Source organism: Periophthalmus magnuspinnatus, chromosome 3 (assembly GCF_009829125.3).
Source record: "Periophthalmus magnuspinnatus isolate fPerMag1 chromosome 3, fPerMag1.2.pri, whole genome shotgun sequence".
In the NCBI taxonomy this organism is placed as follows: domain Eukaryota; kingdom Metazoa; phylum Chordata; class Actinopteri; order Gobiiformes; family Gobiidae; genus Periophthalmus; species Periophthalmus magnuspinnatus.
This window is the reverse complement of record NC_047128.1, coordinates 20,837,607-20,854,872: the sequence shown is the minus strand read 5'-3', so window position 1 is coordinate 20,854,872 and position 17,266 is coordinate 20,837,607.

The window sequence follows — 17,266 nt, the reverse complement described above, 5'->3', positions numbered from 1 at the left end:
TGCTTTCACACCTATTGGCTAGCTCAATTGTTCTCTTTGTTTCCTTTGTTTGCTTTGTGTCTGAGGATGGAGTTATATATGAGGGATGGATGATGTCTAAGGCTCCCTTTCCTGTTTATGGCAGGATTTTCTTTCCTAACAAAAATAGCTTCTTTAACTCCTCTCTCAAACAATTTCTTTTCTCTGGCTAATCATTCAAGCCCCTAATGAATGTCTGAATGAATAATGAATGATATTAGCATCCTGACTATTCCTATTGTTTTCTTTGTTTTGATTTGGGTCTAAGGAGGGAGTTATAGATAGTGGATAGATGATGTCTAAGGCCCCCATTCCTGTTCAAGGAAGGTTTGTCTTTCCTAACAAAAATAGCTTCTTTAACTCCTCTCTCAAAACATGTATTTTCTTTGTCTAAGATCTGTACCTCACTATCTTCAAAGGAGTGGTTAGTGGGTTTGAGATGGAGATGTACGGCAGACTGGGGTCCTGAGGACGACAGTGTTGGTACATTTTCTTATGAAGTGGGTGTTTATTTTCTCCAATGTGACACTCGCTGCACTGTTCACTACACTGAATGGAGTAGACCACATTACTTTGTTTATGGCTCGGTATTTGTAGGCTTGAAACAGACCGAAATTCCATACTTTCTTTTTCCATACTGTCTTTTTCCATACTGTCTTTTTCTCTGAAGCTTTTCAGACACTTCAGCTGCTCTCTTAGATTGATTGAAGACCCACTTTGGATATCCACAAGCAGAGAGGGCTGTCTCCACATGTTCCTCCTTCACTTTTCCCTCTGTGTTTGTGGGCACCACTTGAGCTCTATGTTGTAGAGTACGGATAACTCTGAGTTTGTGCTGCAGTGGATGATATGAATCAAACAACAGGTATTGGTCAGTGTGTGGGTTTCCTGAAGATTTCTACCTGGACTTGCTGGTCCTCTCCTATGGTTACTGTACAATGTAAGAAAGCCAGTTTGTTCTCCTTGGCCTCTTCCCGTTGATGTTTGGATTGACAGCTTTAATATGGACAGTAAAGGGTTCCAGACCTTGAATTATGATTTTCGTCAAATTATAATCCACATAACAAGTATGACTCGGGCACAGTGCACACTTAGTGTAGCTCAATAGACCTAGCCTACTTACAGAAACTGTGAACGATAGCTGTTTCAAGTTTCAGTGTAGTTAGCTCCTCTCTGCAGATAGATATTGAAAGCATGATTTTTACTTTACTTTTAAACCTTGTGTTGAATACTTTGTGTCTTAAGCATTGAGGTGAAGTTGTTTCTCTGTAAGAATGTGACATATACTTATTTTAAGATGTCTTCACTAGAACCAGCTGCTTCGGTCACATGATACTGGTATTACTTTTCAAGTTGACAAGAGGTGTTGTTATACATCTTTTTAGTGACTGCAAGCAATCTGTCAGTGACTTATTTTACCTCTCTGTGAACAGCTAATGACACATCCATTTGTGACCTTGTATGGACAGTATGTAAATTTGAGTTAAGTCCTTATAAGACCTGCCTTCTATAGATAGTACCTTTCTGGGGCTTTAAGCACTGGGAAAACTCCCTTGAAACACAACACATGTGCCTGCTGTCTGTAACTTCATTCATCTGATCAGATAAACTTCTTTCAACTCTCTACCTGGTCTGCAATCTCTTCCTTCACAATTACAGACATAAGGCAGTGTCCACTAGCAATCTGACCAGACCTGAAGAAGAGGCTTGGATGAGCAGCGAAAAGTCTTCACTCCTAAAACTTTTTGTCTAGTTGATCGATTTTACTTTTAGCTTTTACCTCATCTCATTTTGTTGACACGTTAGATACATATTATTTAGTATTAGAGTAAAATAGATATTACTGAAATTATATAGAAACTACAGTGTATTAATTTAATTAATTTATGAATTGCACATTCATAAACAGTTCTGTAAATAAGCCCATATTAGCTACACAGCACAGTATTATATTTTCAGATTTAGACACACATAACGCTGCTGATTTTTCAAGACAACTATTCGTAAAAGTTGTCCAAAACATTTTAATCTATACAATTAAAATGTCAACTATCTTTAAATTTAAGAGCAATAATTGGATTGGATTAGATAATACTTTGTCAGAGAATGGATCCAAAATTTGTTTTGCAATGCAACATTAATTCACAAAAACACAACAGAAGACCATTACACACAGACATATACACTCAGGACAAATGAACAGACCATGTTTATATTGATTAAGCTTAAGGTTTTGGATAGACTGATGTTTGAAGGATAAGATTGGATGGGTTATCAATACTATAGATTAGAACATCTGATATCAGTATGGATTCACACAGGTTTAATCTGTTAATCCAGGTTGTGGTTTCGTAAGCAAAATATTGTGTTTTTGATATGGAATCTAAAATCTAATCTCCTCAGCACGCACTATAGAAAGCATATCTAAATAAAAATGAAAATAAAATCCACAACTTTCATGACTTGATGAGGAAACGCTTATAGACCCCAGTCCCGTGTATTTGTCTCGCCACAGTACAGATACATTGTATAAGCAGTTCCTAAAGTCAAAATATATCCTCTGTGGACTGAGCATCTAATTCCAAAGCATATCAGGAGGTGTGTGTTAGCATGCTAGTTGTTGTTAACGTTACCTTGACAGCAAAACTCCACTCTGGTCTCTGAAAGTAGTGAAAAGTGCTTGTAAACTCATTGCTGTGAATAATTCGGATGCTCAGAATGCATAAGGTAAGTGAGGAATAACTTTGGACCACTGCGAACCATTTTGGATGAACCAGTGCTATTTTTCACATTTTTTAAGATGTTAAAATGAAAAATTTGTGCAAGCAGATGCAAATGTAATTGATGTTTGGGTTAGAGTGATTATACGATACGATATGTCAAACATTTAAACAGCATCGAGTTCTATGTTGCAATTTGTACTCTCTCCCTCCCACTCACAAACTCCCTACAATCTGTTCTAAGTGTTCCCAACTTGAGAATCGCCCGCACATTAACAAAAGCTGACAGGAAAGAAGCCGGGGCAGGTGGTGGGGTGTGTGCGCGAGAACGTTCACCACCAAATTATTCTGACGGGTCAATCCTAACCTCCCTGCCCGGAGCTGTGGGATAAGAGGGATTTCCACTCCACTGAGAGGATTACAATTTTCAATATATATTTCCATGCATACCGTCTACAGCATAGATGTCAAACTCTGGCCCGCGGGCCAAATTTGGCCCGCAGTGTAATTATATTTGGCCCACAAGGCAATTTAAAAAATTAATATTAGAGCTGGCCCACCGGTATTATACGGTGGCAGGGCTGTAACACTGCACACACCACTTATATTACAAATCCCATAATGCTCTGCTGTTGTTTTGGTGCATCAGTTAGGACAGAGGCAGACTAACCTCCAAATGGAGCTGATTGAACTCCAGTGTGATGAAACGCTGAAGTCAAAATTTTATGCTGTTGGGGCCGCACAGTTTCCACAGTTCATCCCTGACACGATGCCTCAGCTCCGCACCGAAGTTGCTCAATTGCTCTCCATGTTTGGTAGCACTTACCTATGTGAGCAACTTTTCTTCAGGTTCATTTGTTCAATCTTGGACCGCGGCTTTGTTCAATTTAAAATTTTGGCCCACTGTGTATTTGAGTTTGACACCCCTGGTCTACAGAATACAGTGTTGAATTGGACATTGAAGCTGAGTTACCGTGTTGAAGAGTCCATTGAAGTTGAGTGTTTAATGTGAGTATTATGGTAATTTCTGGTCTGTTAGCCACATCCTGTAAATTATGTACAAGATTGTGTTAAATCGTCATGCCATTAAACTTTAAGACAGAAACTGGTTCACCCAAAGCAATGTGGTCTAATCAATTCAGTAAAGTGAGACTGCAGTGAGTGTTACTTTGGAGAAACTAAACAGCCACTCCATAAGAGAATGTGCCAACAAATTGAGAGAGCTCCTCGGGACCCCAGTCTGCTGTACATCTCCAGCACAAAGCCACTAACCACTCCTTTGAAGATAGTGAGGTACAGATCTTAGACAAAGAAAATAAATGTTTTAAGAGAGGAGTTAAAGAAGCTATTTTTGTTAGGAAAGACAAACCTTCCTTGAACAGGAATGGGGGCCTTAGACATCATCTATCCACTATCTATAACTCCCTCCTTAGACCCAAATCAAAACAAAGAAAACAATAGGAATAGTCAGGATGCTAATATCATTCATTATTCATTCAAACATTCATTAGGGGCTTGAATGATTATGGTAAGTAGGACCCAGGCACAGTGCACACTTAGTGTAGCTCAAGAGACCTAGCCTACAAACAGAAACTCTTTTTAATTTCAGCATAGTTAGCTCCTCCTGTCAAATAGATATAAGGCAGTGTCCACCAGTAATCTGACCAGAACTGAAGAAGCAGCTTGGATGAGCTGCAAAACATCTTCACTCCTACAACTTTTTGTCCAGTTGACAGATTTTATATTTTTCTTTTATCATACACTCAACTAAACATAATAAGGAAGGCATATGTTTGGTGCTATTACCATTTCATTAAGGCGTGGTACCTGATTTTTACTGATCTTTTAACAATGAAAAACAGATGTAGTTTGTTGTAAATGGTTTGCACTGGGCCATAGTTATTCCTCTTTTAACTTATGCATTCTGAGCATCCTAATTATTCACCATGATGAGTTCATAAGCACTTTTCACAATTTTCAGACAGAGACCAGAACAAGATTTTGCTGTTATGGAGAAGCTAATAACAACAACTAGCATGATAACACGGACTTCCTTATTGACAGACAGTAAAACACTTTATAATTAGATGCAGTACACATTGAAAATTGGATACAGGGCCTTTAAGCACATACGTAATTTAGTGGGGGGCTACAGAGACCTTGTATCTGGCAGCTTTTTGTGCTGTTATGGCTTCTGTTGATTAGAAAAGTTAAGGCAAAAACACTAATTAATTTTAATAATAGACAGAAAAGGGTATGTTGTACAACGAAATTCAGCTAATTGCATGGTTATTTTAGTCAATTCTTAGTGAAAAAATTGGAAGGACTTTGTGAACCAATTTCACTTCTCTGCCAGCTATGTGCCCAATTATACCAAAGCTCTTATGCAGCGACAAGGGGAGCCATTGTCGTGTTTACGGCTCAACACTGGGAACTGATTCAAAAGAACAGAACTTTCCAAGGGAATGCTGGTTGAGATTTTTATATTGTTTTTTCGTTTCCATTGACACATTTTTAAAGTAGAACAAGCTTTCAAACACTTCTGCATGAGTATTTCACATGTGGAAACTTTAAATACAGAAAAAGTTGATTAATTATGTCTGAGGGCTTATGTTAATGCATACAAAATGGCAGCAGAGGGCGCAAGAACTCCAACTGCTGATGCACTGAAGAGAGAAGATGTTGGTTAACTGAAATAGTGAAGGAAATTGGAAAAATACGGTACAGAAAAAAAAAAATTAAGCTGTACTTGTACCAGGAAAAAAATTTATTTATTAACATTGTCATTTTTATTTATTTTTTATTTTTTGGCCATTCTTTATATAAGGATTAATACAGCAGTAGGTGCAGGAAAAATATAAAGATACCCAGCTAGTCCTGAAATCATCAAAATGAATTAAATGAAGGTGAATGGACACAGATGAGCAGTTTTAGACCTGGACCATGTGGGTAATTTAGGCTACTCAAAACACACCTCCAGGTACATCATGATGAAAAAAAAAAAAAACATTATTAACTTGGCTGGGATCCAGAATACACACTTCACACACACCAATACTCCAGAGTCCAGATGGGCGTGATTGACAGATGGATTAGCCAATCGGGGACAAGCATCTGTCTGTATCAAACAAATGTGACTCCTTACGAGGAAAAAAGAACGGAAATAAATATAACATTAAAACTGCAAGCAGTGATAAAGGCCCTCGCCACCCCTTGCGACCACGGGGTACATGCCACCGCGGAGTTCCTGCCTTTCGTTCCCGCTTACATCGCTCCTCCCCCCAAAATCAGCTACTGAGTAATACTACTCCATTCACTCCAATGACACCATTTATCACATTTTCACGCCTGCACGGTTGGAAATAGAGGTATGTGTTCATTGGCTTTTTTGTTCAGTATGATGAGAGGAATATGTGTTCCTAATTTCAATGGTCTATGACAAAGTAATTATTTTTCATCCTTGTAGACCAAAACCCATGTATTTCAAAGAGAAATGTCAGATGTTGTCATGGCAGCACCTTTCAAAATAGAAGTATGGTGTAATTGACTTTTTTGTTCAGTATCGGAGTAGGGATGTCCATGCCAAATTTCAAATGTTCGTGACAAAGTAATTTTTTACGTGCCCTTTAAAAATTTCAAGGGGGCGCTGTGGAGCAATGTAATATTTGATACGTGTAAATTGCATATCTATGCACTCAGATCAAGATTTTGAACAAAATGTGTATTAATGCCGGAAAATAGGAAACTGCATGTGTGAGCTACGGGCCATTTAAAACTTCAAAAAACATATTTTTTCTTTGCAGGCTGGCCACACCCACATTTTATAACTTCCATAAATTCCAAAAGAGTTCCCTATAATCCCACATGGGTCTAGTAAATTGTGACCATTTTGCAAGTTTCTTGAATGAAAATCCACGACATAAAAACTCCAAATGTGAGAGTTAAAATTTTGAAAAAATGGGGTTCCGCCCACAATGGCTGACTTCCTGTAGGGTTTAGGGTGGGGTCATAATATAATTTGTTACTTGTCTTGACATGTTGTATGATTGTACCAAATTTCATTTGTCTACGATGAAAAAGATCTCTCATTGCCGTAATGTATTTCAAATTTTGAGGTGGCGCTATTGAGTCTTTTTGACACACAAATTTTTTTGCACATGAGAATTCTAAATTTTTTTGCCAATCTTGAATTTTAGGCCATAGTTTGATGAGTGTAGCGCATCTATTTAGTCTACAACAAAGTCCAGTACTCTGAACCCCATTCATTTCAATGACACATTTATTATGTTACCACGGTAACATAGTTGCCGATAGAGGTATGTTGTGATTGGCTTTTTTCTTCAGTTTGCCAAGCCAAATGTCCATGCCGATTTTCAAATGTTTATGTCAAAGTAATTTTTTTGGTCCAATTCAAAAGTTCAAGGGGGCGCTGTGGAGCAATTTATTGTCTGACCTGTGTAAATTGTATATCTATATGTTCAGATCAACAGTTTGAAGAAAAAAGTATATTCCTGCCGGGACATAGGACACTAACTGTGTGAGTTACACGCATTTAAAACCTGTAAAAAACGTCTTTTTTCTTTGCAGGCTGGCCACGCCCACATTTTATAATTTTAAAAATTCCAAAAGAGTTGCTTATAATCCCACATGGGTGTAGTTCATTTTGACCAAATTGCAAGTTTCTTGAATGAAAATCCAAGGCGCAAAAAATCCAAATGTGAGAGGTAAAATTTTGGAAAAATTGGGTTCCGCCCACAATGGCCGACTTCTACGATGAAAAAAGTCTCTCATTGCCATAATCTATTTTAATTTTTGAGGTGGCGCTATTTTTACGTCGACTTTTGTCCGAGTCGGGCTCCCATTGGCCCCATGAAAATCAAAGTTTGAGGTGGCGCTACCGAGTCATCTTCCGTTATTTTTTCTCGGGGTCTTTTGTGACAATTAGAGCTCGTCGAGTTCTAATTTTTGACACCACTCACTGCCATGTCGGGGCGTGTTTACTACTTGATTTTTGCCATTTTCCGGGTTTCGGACGCGGTTTTAATGAGTCCCTCGCCGGGACGGAGTCCCAGGCTCGGGCCTAATAATGGAAATGCATTTTCCACCCATTATTTTTCTCCTAAACCATAACAGCTACAGTCATGTGACTTTCTCACATTGTGCCCCATCACAAATAAGGCCCCTGTGAATTTTTCCACAAGTCCACAACAAAGCGATTGTCTTCGACGAATTTTTGAATATAAAATTTGAAGAGGGCGCTAGAGAGCCATTTTGTCAGAGAGTGTCTTGATTTGCATATCATTGCGTTCAGCTCACAAATGTGCATAACAAAAAATGTGTGAAAGAGAAATATTTTTTTGAAATATTCATAAATTTGCGATTTTGTTGAAAATTCACCCTGACCACACCCAAAGTCATAATCAAAGTAAAATTGATAATCTTTAATCACACATGGGTTTAGTGGGATTTGGCCAAATTTGAAGTGTTTGTGATGAAAACTGTGCGAGATAATATCCTGAATGTGAGGGTGCGTACTTTTGTTGTTCCCGGGTTTGATCCAATATGGCCGACTTCCTGTACATTTTAGGGCGGGGCCATAATATCATTTTTGTCATGTCCCAATATGTACTATTTTTTGATGTGAGTTTCGGATTTTTAAGTCGACTTTTTTCCGAGTCGGGCTCCCATTGGCCCCATAAAATCAAAGTTTGAGGGGGCGCTGTGGAGCAATATAAAATCTGACCTGTGTAAATTGTATATCTATGTGTTCAGATCAACATTTTGAATAAAAAAGTATATTCATGCCGGAACGTAGGACACTAACTGTGTGAGTTACATGCAATTAAAAACTTTAAAAAATTGCTTTTTTCTTTGCAGGCTGGCCACACCCACATTTTATTACTTAGAAAATTCCAAAAGAGTTGCTTATAATCCCACATGGGTCTATTTCATTTTGACAAATTTGCAAGTTTGTTTAATGAAAATCCAAGGCGCAAAAAATCCAAATGTGAGAGGTAAAATTTTGAAAAAATGAGGTTCCGCCCACAATGGCCGACTTCCTGTAGGGTTTAGGGTGGGGTCATAATATAATTTTTTACTTGTCTTGACATGTTCTATGTTTGTACCAAATTTCATTTGTCTACGATGAAAAAGGTCTCTCATTGCCGCAATGTATTTCAAATTTTGAGGTGGCGCTATTGAGTCATTTTGATACATTAATTTTTTTGAACATCAAAATAATTAATTTTTCACCAATCTTGAATTTTGGGTCCAATAAAATTGACTTTTCGTTAACGTTCAGGGGGTCAAAAGTGGATTCAAAATCGCGACCAAAATAATAAGAAGAAGAAGAATAATGGAAACGCATTTTCCACCCATTATTTTTCTCCTAAACCATAACAGCTACAGTCATGTGACTTTTTCACATTGTGCCCCATCACAAATAAGGCCCCTGTGAATTTTTTCACACGTCCACGACAAATCGCTTGTCTTCTACGAATTTTTGAAAATGAAATTTGAAGAGGGCGCTAGAGAGCCATTTTGTGAGAGAGTGCCTTGATTTGCATACCATTGCGTTCAGCTCACAAATGTGCATAAACGCTGTATTAGCGTTTTCCCAACAAAAAATGTGTGAAAGAGAAATATTTTATTGAAATATTGCAAAAATTGCGATTTTGTTGAAAATTCACCCTGACCACACCCAAAGTCATAATCAAAATGTAATTGTTAATCTTTAATCACACATGGGTTTAGAGGGATTTGGCCAAATTTGACGTGTTTGTGATGAAAACTGTGTGAGAAAATGTCCTGAATGTGAGGGTGTGCACTTTTGTCGTTCTCGGGTTTGATCCAATATGGCCGACGTCCTGTACATTTTAGGGCGGGGCCATAATATCATTTTTGTCATGTCCCGACATGTACTATTTTTTGATGTGAGTTTCGGATTTTTACGTCGACTTTTGTCCGAGTCGGGCTCCCATTGGCCCCATGAAAATCAAAGTTTGAGGTGGCGCTACCGAGTCATCTTCCGTTATTTTTTCTCGGGGTCTTTTGTGACAATTAGAGCTCGTCGAGTTCTAATTTTTGACACCACTCACTGCCATGTCGGGGCGTGTTTACTACTTGATTTTTGCCATTTTCCGGGTTTCGGACGCGGTTTTAATGAGTCCCTCGCCGGGACGGAGTCCCAGGCTCGGGCCTAATTAAAGACATGGCGGATTTCTGCAGAATCAATGAGAGAAGCACTATACTCATCTGAAATTAGTATAGTCTCCTCCATCCCACAGACCTCCACCGAAAACACCCTCATATGATTTACCTTTATCCACATGTCCCTAAAAGTACACAAACAACAGACCACCTAAGTCCACTGTTTCCTGGTCACTGTTTTTACTGTAACGTTACTAAAGTTGACATTGTTTTACGCTAAGACAAGCCCAACCTCTTTAACTAACCTTCACCATCATAGATTTGTCTCTAATCTTAACCAGACACAGGGCCTACGGCAACATATTCACAGACAAAATGGTTGTTAAATGTTATCATGCAATTGTAGGTTACGTGTTGGCAATTAAACTTTTTATGCTTTAAACTGTTAATTTCCCTATGCAAGAAAAGTAGAACGGAGATAACACAAAGATACTAAATTAGGATACTTTTAGAAATGTATTGGGGATTAAATCATAGACTGTATATATAAGTGGACTCCAAATAGGAAATGGGCATAGATGCTCTTTCGGCTCCATCAACTCTGGCTCCATTTAACTTTACATTAAAAAACTGTCACCCCTCTGTCTGTAACTGCTGCTGTCAGGCTCATCATTTTGGTCTTAAAATGTTCGTATTAACACGCTCTACATGATCCTAGTACTTTTATTTCGCTATTGTGTCCGTAAATCAAGATATGAGCCTTAATAACAGACAAGTCAGGTGCCTTCTTTCCCCGAGGTTGGGAAAGAGGGTGGCTTTTACTTCTATGAGATATTAACTTCTTATGCATAACATATTTAAATCACCGTGTTACCTTTTATTGTTTTGAAATTGCTATATTAGCCGAAAGCAACATATTAACATGTTTTATCACTCCCCGTTCAGATTGACCTCACAACACAATCAGGTTTGTGAAGTTATTGTGTACAGTTTTGTACCCTGCTCTTGTATATTTATGGAGAATTCTTGTGTGGAAACATGGGTGATGTAGGCTTGCAGGCTGAGAATTGGGCAGAATCTTACCGCAAACCATAAGGAGAGTTCAAATAGGACCTGAAAGAGATCGCAAAATTATTGAAACATGCATGAGCAACATCTAAAACCTCTTCAAGCATGTTTTTGATGAGGAAACAACATAATAACATGGTAAAAAGCGAAAAAATAAAGCTCTATTTTTTTCAAAAGCTTGTTGAAAACACACCATGTAAATGATTTAAGAAACTCATATTTGACAAGTCATAATAGACATACCCATAATTAACAATTGTATAAGAAAAATAAAACCCTCCTTTACCTGATATATAAAACATGTCAAAAACTACAAAGCTGTATTGAACAAAGCATTAGCTGGCAGATCACATATTTCTGAATTATTTCAATATGTCTGGTGCTCATTCACATTCTAACCCTCACAGACACCCTCTATCAGACACAGCAGCACTCATGGAGGAGGCGGCTGTGGACGCGCATATGAAATACAAGAGCTAAGTAACAAATAATCTAATGCTGACTCAGGCCTAGTAAATACAAGACAGGAATACAAGCAGAGAAAAGAGAGAGGATAGGGCTCACCGGGACTTTTACATTTAATTGGTGGGAGTTACAAGAGACACAGAAAGTAAGGTGTGATTATGTTGTCACGGACGGCATTTATTAATATAAATATAATAATGATAATAATAATAATAATAATAATAATGAATTGGAAACATAGAGAGTCTGGATTCTCATAGTGCTTCATATTGCATAAGTTTGCCCTCTGGTGCTAACTCTGTATCCATAACTGCTATGGAGCTGAATGACATAAGCACAGCATACAGCCTGTACAAAGTTAAAGCTGCGTTAGCTGATTTTCAAATCATAAAAGCAGGATGTAGGTGAGGTATGAGGTGAGTCACTGCGGGTGAATAAGAAAGTTCTTGAATTAGAGGTATCAATTTGAAACTTCCTCTGTAGCTAGCCAGGATGCCAATAGGTGTGAAAACACCCATTAAGACTGTGAATATGCCAAGTACGTCTCAGGCGCTGTGCCATATTTATAGAAATGTACGTTTTTTTCCCCATGTAATGTTTTCATATATGAATTTTAGGTGAAAACAGCCAAAATTGATCATTATTTGTAATATGAATCTCAAAAATAGATGTAGCCAGATGTTCATTTCTTGCTTCATTTAGTTGTCCTATTAGATATCACAGATTTTATCTGGCTTATTCAGTATTTACTGACCTACATCTGAAACTGAAAAATTGTCCAAAAACTCTTTTTTTTTTTTTTTTTTGTAACTTTAATAAATTAGATTTGGAATTAGATATAAACAAATACTTCTAAATGTGTTAAGTACAGTATTGGAGGGTTTAATATATGTGAGTCCTACTTTAAGGGGTCAGACATGTGTCCCTGTGGGAGAAAAATGTCTTTTGAGAAAACACCTTTTCAAGTTACAATGTCCAATAGAACTTTATGGCTGCAAGTTGATTAAATGAAATATTAAACCTTCTTTCGGTGTGGAGTGGACAATTTTGTTGTTTCCAAATGAAAGCTTGTATGCTAAGAGACCAAACTGACCAAAATTAAAATAATGAAAAAAAAAAAAAAATGTTTTGCCTGTACACGGTAGAAATGAAACACTGAGGTTATTCAAATGTGCACAGTTTATCTTTATTTATTTAAACGTATTATTTATTATTTTATCTATTATTATGTATTATTTTTCAAGTTAAATTATGAACTTTTCATTGTATGTAAGCAATAGGGTAACATTCTAGAGCAATGTAACGCGGTAATACATATGTAATGAACATAGCAAAAGACAAAGTTTAAATCTGTCAACTGGGCAAATTGTTGTAGGAGTGAAGACGTTTCGCTGCTCATCCAAGCCCCGTCTTCAGTTCATGGACGACTGAAGGATTACGCAGACACATGTAATGGACGTATGAACGAACGTATGTAATGAACAGTGTCGGTTTCACTCTTTGCACATGCACATTTCTCCGGTGCTGTAGATTCTAGCAGCGATCTGTTGTCAGCTGCTTTTAGACCTGTCACGATAACATATTTTACAGTTCGATATATTGCTGAAGCAGTGGTAGTAATATAGACGATAACCAATAATATTGAAACAAATTTATGCCACTGACACAATAACCCAAGACCAGATTCAAACCGCAAAACTATTATGAATGTACAGTATGATTAAATAAACATTAGCTGCAGAATGAAACACAGTCATACAAGTTATTAGTTCAACCTTCTACAGCTTAAATCTAACCAAAAAATAACTAAACATTTCCCAGTAGTGCAAGGAAAATGTAGATATGATAAATATTTACCCCAGTTTTCATATTTAGAACGATAAGTCGATATATATGTTACTGAATCAAACTTTTGGACAAGATATCGGCTGTATGTATGCGTTTATGTACTGTAAGACATGTTTTAGGCTTGTCTCTCATTAAAAACTCAGATTAAATAATATAAAACACACTTAAATGATTCTTTTGACTGACAACAAAAATAAAAAAGCGATAATGCAGTATCTCTACCCTCACCTCTGACTGCTAAAGCCAGTCCAATCTGCTGAGGCCAGTGCGCTCAGGTCACGCTCTTGTGCACTGAGCTAAAAAACACTGCAGAGCTTATAAGTTTGGCTTTTTTCCTCTATTTGTGAACTTAGACACTGTATTTACCTTTCAAGAGAAGCATCAAGCCTGCAGATTATCCACACTGTGTTTAGTTACTTAAATGGGCTGCCGATGCCTGAGGTGAAAAAGAAAACAAAACTAAACAGCAAAAGTCAAAGATCAACGATTGAAACTGGAAGTAAAAGGTCTCACTCTGCGTGTGCTATAGCAAACTATAAAGATCCTCAAAAGCACAAACCTCACACTCTGACAAATATTTATTCAATGGCTTTTTAATTAATTAAACGTATAGGCTGACACATTCTGTTTTAACTTAAAGACAAGGTAAATTCTTAATGCCTTTTGATCAAATAAACAACTTAAGTTTGAATAGATAACACTTTTCATTGTTGAGATATTTTTTACTGTGCTTCTTGTCAATATATTTATAGAATATACACAAAAGTAAACAGCCTTTTCTGCCGCATGTGTTTCTGCGAACGTGACAGTTATGCTTTATATAATGAATCAATGCCGTAAACTTTAGACATGGATATATACATGCTTATTTAACATATTGACGTGAAATAAAAACTATCAAGATGCTGATAATCTTCTATTTTAGCACCCGCGTGTCTTTCTGAACAACTCTCTACTGTATACCAAAGCCCAGTGACTTATGTGTTAAGGGTGATTCGGTTGTGCTACCTTTATTTATTTGGACAGTTGGGCGATATTGAGTCTTTTGTGTCTTAAAGCAGACAATGTAACAAGAAAATGCGATTGCTGTCAGCTTTATTGCATTGCTCATTGCACCGGTGGAAGCACTACTCAGAGTATATACAGGTTTGAGGTTCCAAATACTGAACATGACATGGTCCAAAATGTACATGACTTTTTTAACCACCTACCTGTCCTCGCACATACAAAACGCTGTAGATTTATAGTTGTAAGTAAGTGTTGCTCCTTAACTGTGCAGAGCATCTCATTTTAACATGGATTGGTTAAATTAATTAATGCAGTGTTTATTGAAATGCTTTTTTTCTGCTGTTCTTTCGCTTGTGAATGTGGACTGAAAAAGAGCGGCCACTTTTGTCCAAGACACACATATCCATGCATTTATACTCCTTGTCCTTGCACCTTTAAAACACAGGCCGTGTCTCAGTTCGACGGTTGCACACTTCGTCGGGTGCATTTTTAGAGCACTTATGTAACTTCCAGCATGACAAGGCCTGTCCTATTTCAATGCACCTGAAGAATGCAGCCCTGCGTTTCCATTGAGATCGGCCGTGAACAAAACGTGCACCCGAGCACACTTCGCACACTACTATATCCCATCATGCACTGCGCGTGACTTCTATGGGACAAACATCTTTAAGTTATGTAATACTAGCTACAATTGGGAAGAAATCACCTATAACGTTATATATATGCGTATTGATATTCAAAGGGAAAGATTAATTCCTTACTTCAGTCAATATAAACAGAAATAAAGGCTGTGATGACCTTGATTCTTCTACAATGAAATAATAAAGAATTAAAAATAAAACTGTAATTATTCCAGTGTCCATTTTACTCCTTTAGGTCATGAGTCGACAGCCGTGTAGCTCATTAGTGAGCAGCCGTCACAGTTGCTAGGCGACGTAACATAAGCTCACAGACAGAGGTTGAAGTAGGCCTGTCCCATTTTGGCACAGCATTTGCAGGTCGACAGAGGCTACATGGAGGACTACCCTTTGTCATCTGGGTTCTTTGATTTGTACTTTGAACTGTACTTTGAAGTGTGCAACCGTTGAATTGGGACATGACCATAGAATGCCCTTAGTCTTTTAAGTCATGTACATATTTGTTGCGTTGCCCACTAAGAATGCAGAGCGTGTTATTTTAACCTGCCCCTTGTGTCCTGAAAGCAGCATATCAAACAGGAACACATTCTGTGTTTATATTAGCACCCACCTCAGGAGTTTTCCAAAAGTAGAGTGTGTATACAAAAATTGTTCTTTCAAAACTAATATACCCTCTACCGTATGAACTTATGAAACTAAAAAGCATCCTCAGTGCACATTTAGAGATGATATAGTGAACAGAAGTACATGTGTTGAAGAGCATCAGCTCAGATGAATCTATAGATGAAGGATCTTTTGGCTCTGACTTGGGTTCTTTGAGTGAAGCAGGTCTAGTCAGTGAAGGTATATAAGAGATAGTGGTTAAAAAAAACTTCCCTCTGTCTTATGGTGGTTGGTACAAAAGACTGAAGGCCTTTTCACATGTACCAGCATCAGCAATAGACAGTCTACTGGGAGAGCTGCCTTTCCTATTTACTTCCACTGCCTTACCTCTATCACGTCGTTCAACTGGATGTTTTGAACAAACATGACATTCATACAAATGCTCACTTTTGTTGTGTTTAGCTGTATATTCTGAAATTCCTCTAGTTAAATTTATTGGAAAAGGAGTTGCACTTGCAACCGCAGTTAAATGTAAACAATTCTATAAAGACCTTTTTAATGTTGTGGAAGCAGAAGACTACATTCACAAAAACAATCCCTGTTTTTTCAGTTGTAGATCTAAGAATTTGTATTTATATTCTGACGATTTTCAGGTTTGTAACCCATTGGGAATTCCCCACTAAAAAACATGTGCTGCTTGTTGAATTTTTTTGAAACGTGCCTCTTGGTTGGAGCTCAGCTGTGTCCTCAGTCTACTTGGCATTGCTGTGTCAAAGTGAGTTATAGCTAATGGTTATGAGACAATATTTGAACCTTTGAAACATGATTTAGTTTGTCTAAGGAAAGCAAGGCATGTTTGTTTCCTTTTCTTGGGTCATTTATCAAGGGTACAATTAAGTGTGTTATTGCTGACATTTCTGTGATTTTTGTACAGACCAACTACCTGACATTAACCACTGTGAAGTAAAAGCAGGGACATTTGAAAGACTAACGAAGGAAGTTCATCAAGTACATGTCCAGACTGCTCAAAAACATGGTGTGACCCATTTCGGTGTGAAGAACTCTTGGATTTTGACAGATAGCCTTGCCCATTTTGAGGTAGTTAATGGGTACCTCCGGACATAGTTCATGACTTGTTTGTGGGACTGCTCCCTTTAGGGCTAACGCAGTGCACTGACAAACTTGCATGCAAAAAGTATTCCTCTCTTGAACAACTTAATAACCGTATTTGTTCTTTTCCCTACAATCAGAGATAAAACTAACCTCCCAACTATTATACACAAAAAAGAAGCACTCGTTTCATGGCAGCACTCTCAAAAACTGGTGCTTCCTCTGCCTAAAATGGTAAATGGTCACATTTTTCTATAGCGCTTTTCCACCTTCAAGGTGCTCAAAGCGCTTTACAACAAGGAACCACTCACCCATTCACACACACATTCATACACCAGTGTACGCAGACACTTACCTACCACTTCTCATCATTGGACATCATTCTTCTTATCAACCTCCCAAGTGGCGAGCCAGCTTGGGAGGTTATTTTAGATTTTAGAAAGAGGGTTTTTAGTGGTTTTGCTTCACAAAAATAGAATACACTCCAAGGAAAAGCAAAACTCGATATGTTGATGACACAATACATGTTTGTTTAGTTTTTTTTGTTTTTTCTTTTCTGTTTGTATTATATTTTAAACTCGTGAAAAAGAGACCCCAAGTGCTCTCATTGGGTTCCCCTGTATAAATAAGTAGACCGTG